Source organism: Triticum urartu, chromosome 4, assembly GCF_003073215.2.
Source record: "Triticum urartu cultivar G1812 chromosome 4, Tu2.1, whole genome shotgun sequence".
Classification (NCBI taxonomy): domain Eukaryota; kingdom Viridiplantae; phylum Streptophyta; class Magnoliopsida; order Poales; family Poaceae; genus Triticum; species Triticum urartu.
In genome coordinates, this window is record NC_053025.1 from 81,639,028 (window position 1) to 81,645,675 (window position 6,648).

At 47.5% G+C, this 6,648-nt stretch overlaps 1 pseudogene; it reads left to right on the forward strand.

Moving 5' to 3' along the window:
- The first annotated feature begins 5,124 nt into the window (after positions 1-5,124).
- LOC125553598 lies at positions 5,125-6,309 on the forward strand (annotated as a pseudogene).
- Positions 6,310-6,648: the final 339 nt, after the last annotated feature.

Sequence of the window (6,648 nt, forward strand, 5' to 3'; positions counted from 1 at the left end):
TAGTAGTGTTACTATCTACAAAGCTAGACTTGTCGAAAAAGGTTTTTGACAAAGTTCAAGGTGTTGACTACGATGAAATTTTCTCACTCGTAGCGATGCTTAAGTCTGTCCGAATCATGTTAGCAATTGCCGCATTTTATGAAATCTGGCAAATGGATAAACAAAACTGCATTCCTTAATGGATTTATTAAAGAAGAGTTGTATACGATGCAACTAGAAGGTTTTGTTGATCCTAAAGGTGTTAACAAAATATGAAAGCTCCAGCGATCCATCTATGGACAGGTGCAAGCATCTCGGAGTTGGAATATACGCTTTGATAAGTTGATCAAAGCATATAGTTTTATACAGACTTGCGGTGAAGCCTGTATTTACAAAAAAGTGAGTGGGAGCACTACAACATTTCTGATAAGTATATGTGAATGACATATTGTTGATCGGAAATAATGTAGAATTATTCTGAGCATAAAAGAGTATTTGAAAGTAGTTTTTCAAAGAAAGACCTCGGTGAAGCTGCTTACATATTGAGCATCAAGACCTATAGAGATAGATCAAGACGTTTGATAAGTTTTTTCAATGAGTACATACCTTGACAAGATTTTGAAGTAGTTCAAAATGGAACAGTCAAAGAAAGAGTTCTTGCCTGTGTAACAATGTGTGAAGTTGAGTAAGACTCAAAACCCGACCACGGCAGAAGATATAAAGAGAGTGAAAGTCATTCCCTATGCCTCAATCATAGGTTCTATAAAGTATGCCATGCTGTGTACCAGACCTATTGTATACCCTACACTGATTTTGGCAAGGGAGTACAGTAGTGATCTAGGAGTAGATCACTAGACATTGGTAAAAATTATCCTTAGTGGAATAAGGATACGTTTCTCGATTATGGAGGTGACAAAAAGGTTCGTCATAAAGGGTTACGTCGATGCAAGTTTTGACACTGATCCAGATGACTCTAAGTCTTCAATATGGATACATATTGAAAGTGGGAGCAATTAGCTAGAGTAGCTTCGTGCAGAGCATTGTTGACATAGAAATTTGCAAAATACATACGGATCTGAATATGGCAGACCCGTTGACTAAATTTCTCTCACAAGCAAAACATGATCACTCTTTGGGTGTTAATCACATAGCGATGTGAACTAGATTATTGACTCTAGTAAACCCTTTGGGTGTTAGTCACATGAAGATGTGAACTAATCACATAAAGATGTGAACTATTAGTGTTAAATCACATGGTGATGTGAACTAGATTATTGACTCTAGTGCAAGTGGGAGACTGAAGGAAATATGCCCTAGAGGCAATAATAAAGTTATTATTTATTTCCTTATATCATGATAAATGTTTATTATTCATGCTAGAATTGTATTATCCGGAAACATAATACTTGTGTGAACATAGACAAACTAAACGTCACTAGTGTGCCTCTACTTGACTAGCTCGTTAATCAAAGATGGTTATGTTTCCTAACCATAGACATGTGTTGTCATTTGATTAACGGGATCACATCATTAGGAGAATGATGTGATTGACATGACCCATTCCATTAGCTTAGCACCCGATCGTTTAGTATGTTGCTATTGCTTTCTTCATGACTTATACATGTTCCTATGACTATGAGATTATGCAACTCCCGTTTGCCAGAGGAACACTTTGTGTGCTACCAAACGCCACAACGTAACTGGGTGATTATAAAGGAGCTCTACAGGTATCTCCAAAGGTACATGTTGGGTTGGCGTATTTCGAGATTAGGATTTGTCACTCCGATTGTCGGAGAGGTATCTCTGGGCCCTCTCGGTAATGCACATCACATAAGCCTTCCAAGCATTGCAAATAATGAGTTAGTTGCGAGATGATGTATTACGGAACGAGTAAAGAGACTTGCCGGTAACGAGATTGAACTAGGTATTGAGATACCGACGATCGAATCTTGGGCAAGTAACATACCGATGACAAAGGGAACAACGTATGTTGTTATGCGGTCTGACCGATAAAGATCTTCGTAGAATATGTAGGAGCCAATATGAGCATCCAGGTTACGCTATTGGTTATTGACCGGAGACGTGTCTCGGTCATGTCTACATTGTTCTCGAACCCGTAGGGTCCGCACACTTAACGTTACGATGACAGTTTCATTATGAGTTTATATATTTTGATGAACCGAAGTTTGTTCGGAGTCCCGGATATGATCACGGACATGACGAGGAGTCTCAAAATGGTCGAGACATAAAGATTGATATATTGGAAGCCTATGTTTGGACATCGGAAGTGTTTCGGGTGAAACCGGCATTTTACCGGAGTACCGGGAGGTTACCGGAACCCCCCGGTAACCTAATGGGCCTTAATGGGCCTAGTGGAGGAAGAGGAGAGGAGTCCTAGGGGCTGCCGCGCGCCCCTCCCCCCCAAGTACGAATTGGACAAGGAGGGGGGGGGGCGACGCCCCCCTTTCCTTTCTTCCCTCTCCTCCCCCCCAAGTCCTAATCCAACTAGGGAAAGGTGGGGAGTCCTACTCCCGGTAGGGCCGGCCGCACCCCCCCTTTGCTCCTTTATATACGGAAGCAGGGGGCACCTCTAGACACACAAGTTGATCCTCGTGATCGTTTTCTTAGCCGTGTGCGGTGCCCCCTTCCACGATACTCCTCGATAATATTGTAACGGCGCTTAGGCGAAGCCCTGCGACGATAGAACATCAAGATCGTCACCACGCCATCGTGCTGACGGAACTCTTCCCCGACACTTTGCTGGATCGGAGTCCGGGGATCGTCATCGAGCTGAACGTGTGCTAAAACTCGGAGGTGACGTAGTTTCGGTGCTTGATCGGTCGGGCCGTGAAGACGTACGACTACATCAACTGCGTTGTCGTAACGCTTCCGCTGTCGGTCTACGAGGGTACGTAGACAACACTCTCCCCTCTCATTGCTATGCATCACCATGATCTTGCGTGTGCGTAGGAATTCTTTTGAAATTACTAGGTTCCCCAACATTCGTAGCCTCGGTGACCAGGCTGGTCGCTACGACATTGACATATCTCTTAATATCAAGGTCACGGTCATCGAGGATATGGCGGAGTGTTGTATCTGCCTGTCGGACCTGGTGGAGGATGAAGACGCTGTGAGGCTGCCTGGTTGCTCCCACGCTTTCCACCGCTCATGCCTTACGCCGTGGCTGCACAGAGCCAAAAAGTGCCCAATGTGTCGCGCCGTTATGCCCAGCCACATGCTTTACAGCCTCATGCATCCCCCAAAGCGTCAATGAGTACAAGGTTTCTCATCCCATCGATGTGATGCGTACGTTCTAGTACTACAGGCATGCAGTGTTTTTTTCAACTTATATTATTAAATCAGTTAGGTCTTCGTTGCAAAGGACATTGGTTGGTGAGGTGACATATGCCCGTGCGTTCTGTAGTCGACGCCATGCCAACCTTTGCTCTAAACCTTTCTGCGGGCGCCAAAAGGAATTCTTCAAGGGATCAGCAAGATTATGTGTTGTTTCCTTTGGGCGCATCATAAATGAGCTCTCTTATGGCAAATGCAAGGTGGCATGGAAGAATATCTGCTCCCCGCTCAACCTGGGTGGCCTAGCATTGCAAGACCACGAAAGGTTCCGACGTGCACTATGCCTTAGATTGCTCTAGTACGCTTGGTGTCACCCGAAGCGCCATTGGGTTGGCATGGAGCTACCATGCAATCACCATGATAGCTAGGAACCTCTTCTCTTCCGTGACGATGGTGTGGGTGGGTGATGGCAAGCAGGGCGCCTTTTTCTACGAATCGGTCTGGTTGTTCATTGTGCTGGTACGCATGGCCACGCGAGCATTGTTTCTCGTTCCGGAAAAAAAGAGAAAGGTCAGAGACGCTTATGGAGCATAACTATATTAAAGATCTGTTTGGCCGCCTGAATGATGAATTGATATCCGAGTTCTTGATGTTTTCGTTATCCCTAGTTAGTGTGGTGTTAAGTTATTATGACAATACCCTAAAAATAGTTATTTGACCATTCAAGATCTGATTTAGTTGATATTTCAGCAACGTTTGACCATCTATTATTTATTATTTTTGTACGTATATTATTTAAATGTTGAACTTTAATCAAATTCATTTTCAATGATTTTTTGCATGTCCAATGTTGAGTTTAATGATTTTCTGGTGAATGATTACTTTTCTAAATCAGTATCAAGTTTTTAAGTTTTCGTCAGGATGTTCTATACGTGTGAGTTTCTTCTACTTTGTTTCTTCAATTTTTTTGTTCATGATGGTTGCCGTTTTGTGTCTAATTTATATATTTTTTAATTTCTTGCGGGTATTTTGGTGGTTTTATTTGGTGTCGCAAGTGATATTACCGAATGTAAGGTGCTTGTTTTTGCTAGCCCATAATAGTTGTTCAATGTAAAAAAGTGTGTGCACTTGAGAATATTTAATTATAGAGCTCCAAGTAAACAACTTACACTGAAAATAAACAAAAGTATTGCATAGTATAATAAGTAAATTACAACCATCGGTATCACAATTTAATCTCTGCCTTTCTCTTGTATGGCCGTGACTGCCGACTGGGCGATATGCCCTATGCAGAAGAAGAAGAGGGCGTGGGGAAGAAGAGGGGGTCATGGGGGTCAGAACTAACGGGTTGAAGCATCATAACTGGATAGGTTTTGCCCGGCTCGGTTTTTGTGGTCCTAAAATAATTGACTAATAAAGATAAACGCCGAATCAAATTCAGGTTGACTCAAACTAAAGAAAATTTTCAGATACCTAACACATATGTGCTCTCATTTTTGAACTTATTGTTCCTCTCGGAGTAGATTAGATCGGGCTCTAATAGCAATTTTCGTTCAACCTCCTAACATCCCTAACATTAGGATGTGATGGCCACAGGCTCGCTGAAAGTTGCCTTTCTATCTGCCCGGACATAAGAAATCACAGAAAACTTCGTCAACACACCTAACCTAGTTAAGTAATAACCTCATTATCACTGCAGAGTAGATTAGCCACACTCTCAAACAAGTCTCGACCAGAGAGAGTTCAAAAAAAAGTCTCCACCAGAGGCAGAGAGTACCCGTTACCCAACCACTATAAATCCTACTCAAACCCGGCAGCAACGCAACTACACTTCGAGAACCGCGGGAGGACGCGCGCGCCACGACAATGGCAGAGGAGCCCCCGCCGGGGAGTAGGCCGAAGCCGCCGATGTCGCGCATCATGCGTCTATCCCTCAGGGCCGTGGACTACGTCGCCGACGCCACCCGCCGCGCCGACGGCACCGTGAACCGCCGCGTGCTCTCCCTCCTAGACCCGCGCGTCCCGGCCTTCTCCTCCCCGTGCCGCGGCGTCGCCTCCCGCGACGTCGTCATCGACCCGACCCTCCGCATTCGCGCCCGCCTCTTCCACCCAGCGAGACCCGGCGACGCCAAGGGAGCGCCTCTCCCCGTGATCGTTTTCTTCCACGGCGGCGGGTTCGCGTTCCTCTCCGCGGCGTCGCTGGCCTACGACGCCGCGTGCCGGCGCATCGCGAGGTACGCCTCCGCGGCCGTGCTCTCCGTCGACTACCGCCGCGCCCCGGAGCACCGGTTCCCCGCGCCCTACGACGACGGCCTCGCCGCGCTCCGCTTCCTCGACGACCCGGATAACCACCCGGCGGACGTCCCGCTCCAGGCTCCCGCTGCTTCCTCGCCGGGGACAGCGCGGGCGGCAACATCGCGCACCACGTCGCCAGGCGCTACGCCGCGGATGTGCCTGCGTTCAAGAACGTCCGTCTCGCCGGCGTCATTGCCATCCAGCCCTTCTTCGGCGGCGAGGAGCGCACGCCCTCCGAGCTCCGCCTTGACGGCGCGCCGATCGTGTCCGTCGCCCGCACCGACTGGATGTGGCGCGCGTTCCTCCCGGACGGCGCTGACCGCACTCACGAGGCCGCGTGCTTCACCTCCCCTGGGGCAGCCGCTGGCGTGGACAGCCCGGCCTTCCCGCCGGTGCTGCTCGTCATCGGCGGCTATGACCCGCTGCAGGACTGGCAGAGGCGGTACTGCGAGATGCTGAAGGACAGCGGCAAGGACGTGAGGCGTTGGAGTACCCGGACGGCATTCACGCGTTCTTCCTCTTCCATGGATTCGATGACGCGCGCAACCTCATGACACGCATCGCCGAGTTCGTCGGCGAGAGCCACGATGGCGGCAGCGAGTAACCCTTATTCCACGCCTGCTTGCTTGGGTTGTTGGGACTTGGGAACCTGGATGCCGTGTCGGATGCGTCGTTTGGAACTTCTGGCTGCGACATTCTTTTGGTTCTGGGAATTGCTAACTCAGATCTAGATGATATTTAAAGATGTCATATTTAAGTCCAGAGCCGTCAGATTATATATATCTTTAAAACTCGTGCAAAGTGATCATTCCTGGCACGCTCGTGCACGTCGCGTTGACGTGCCTGTATCTCCACGCGAGATTGGGGCGGGTCGTCTTGTTTGTGGGCTTTTTTCTGTTTTGTCTCGGGCTGGTCTGCACCGTTTGACATGTTTGTGGTTTTTTTTCTGTTTGTCTCAGTTGTGGGCTTCCATGTACCGTGGTTGGAATTTCTCAAAAAAAAAGTACCATGCTAAGAGAACAGTCAGAGAGAGTTGTCCCTATTTTCTCTCGAGATGTGCTCATTCATTTTCTCACGTTG